Source organism: Octopus bimaculoides, chromosome 3 (genome assembly GCF_001194135.2).
Source record: "Octopus bimaculoides isolate UCB-OBI-ISO-001 chromosome 3, ASM119413v2, whole genome shotgun sequence".
NCBI classification, from domain to species: Eukaryota; Metazoa; Mollusca; class Cephalopoda; order Octopoda; family Octopodidae; genus Octopus; species Octopus bimaculoides.
Window position 1 is genome coordinate 67,653,732 of NC_068983.1, and position 2,500 is coordinate 67,656,231.

The window sequence follows — 2,500 nt, forward strand, 5'->3', positions numbered from 1 at the left end:
CTCTCTCTCTCTCTCTCTCTCTCTCTCTCTCTCTCTCTCTCTCTCTCTCAGCAGGTTTTAGCTTCTTTGGGTTCATCCTTTCTCCGTTCATTTTTTTTTTACTTGACCGCATGTTGTTTCGTTGCCTTTTTTACATTCATCCCATGTTTGGGTTTTTTATTTCCTTTTGTCTTCTCTGTATCTTAATTAATTAATTTATTCATTTATTTATTTGCTTCTTTCACTCTTTCTTTCCTTCTTCTTCTCTTCACGTAATGCCTTCTATGACACCCAGCGATGTTTCTTTCTTTCATCAAAAGTTTATTGTATATTTTTTATCTAATTAAATATTTATTTGCAATTCAGAAGGGACAGGTTTGCTATCACTGTCACGCAGAGGTCCGGTTATAAAGAAGAAGAAGAAGAAGAAGAAGAAGAAGAAGAAGAAGAAGAAGAAGAAGAAGAAGAAGAAGAAGAAGAAGAAGAAGAAGAAGGAGCAGGGAGAGGAGGAGGAGGAGGAGGAGAAGAAGAAGAAGAAGAAGAAGAAGAAGGTTGTGATAACAGTTGAGGAGAGTAGACGAAGTTGTGAATTAGTTGACTTTTGTAGTATTTATGGCGCTAGATTAAATTCTCGGTTATACCCCGGATATCATTGATGACCTAACACTGTTCTACATCTGCTTTTAATGTCAATTGGTCATGACGGAGGGGAGTCTCATGTCGCTAAAAATATCACCACACCCATTATTTGTTAAACGGGCATCACAGAAAAAGTTGTAAACCCACCCGGACTTCAGCATAATTACCTTGGATAAAACACAAAAATCAACGCCCTAAAACTCTCTTTGTATATATGTTAACAGAGATGAATATTTTCATTATTATTATTATTATTATTATTATTATTATTATTATCATTATCACCAACATTTTTGTTGTTGGTATCAATTATTTTTATTGCTGTGTTAGTTGAAGTTTTTAGTCGATGTTAACCTCACTTTTGGTGTTTGTTTTTCGTCCTTGAGTTTTTTCGAACTCTTGAGCTGTTGTGGCCAGTAAAAGAAATTATTATTGTTGTTGTTGTTTTCATCATCATCATCATTATTATTATTATTATTATTATTATTATTATTATTATTATTATTATTATTTAGACGGTGAAATGGCAGAAGCGTTCGCATGCCGGACAAAATTGTTAGCGGCATTCCATCCGCCTTTCCGTTCTTTACATTCCACAGAGGTCGACTTTACCGTTCATCCTCCCAAGATCAATAAAATAGGTACCAGCACTGGAGTCGGTGTAATCGACTAAGCCCTTTCCCAAAGATTTTCAGGCCTTGCGCCTACAATAGAAACAATTGTTGTTGTTGTTGTTGTTGTTGTTGATGATAATGTTTCTGTTGTTATGTGTTGAGTTGTACGACATCTTGGAGGTAGCTCCGCGAAAAGCTGAAATTTATCAAGACTTAATTGTGAAAGAATAGCATTTTTTTTTCTCTTTGATTCATTTTCTAAACAAGAAAGTTTGGACGTCTACCGCAGGTAATAAGGTAAAGTAGAAAGTCTGTCTTCTAGACATCTATTTTGTTATTTATTAGTTATTCAAGATAACTTTTTATTCTCAAGTAGCAATGAGACGTGCCGGCTACAAACGTGGTAGCTGGGGATACTGCCCCAACCATCTTGACGAAAGAAAAATAGAAAGAATCGAAACCAAAATAATGTTTGAAAAGAAGAAAGTAAGTGAATACATTCCAATACTGAGATACAACAGATATATACACTGTAACAAATGAAAGAAATTTACGATATTCCTAATAATGTTAATAACAATAGTAGTGATTCTGCCAACATTGCTAATGTGAAGGAGACTCCTGGAAAAGTAAAAAATATGATGAGATATGTTATAAGAGACAATGCATGATTGCCTATAGAATACAACAAGGTGCGAACGTGAAACAACACAACCTGCTTGTTGTAGATGGATCCTGACCACCCCCAAAATTGGTAACAAAATTGGTAACAAAAACAGGAGTAAATTTGGACAGGAGACAGATAAGAATGCGTCTGATCCATCCAGCTGAATCAGAAGGAAAGAAAGAAACACAAGTTAGGAAAAGAAAGAAAGATGGCCGATAGTCTCGTGGGAGGTCCTGTTTTTGTTACCAATTTTGACCCTCCACAAAATCCCAAATTTTATTTAATTTGCTTTACGGGGGCAACTACTTTATCGATTATATTATTATATGATTGAACGCCACGCATCCATTTCTAGTAAGTTATTCATATATATATAATAGAAATATGTTACAAAAATAAAATAGAAACTACACGTGGAAATGTATGGGGAAAGTAAGCAGAAAAATAAGCGAAAATGCAGATTGGAAATCAAAAAGAGTAAAGGCTTTTTATGAAAAGTAACGATAGATATATACAATTAGATGAAGTGAGGTAGGAATAAAGGTAATAAAAGTCATTATTGTTAGTTGTTAAAGATATTCAAAAGCAATATATATATATA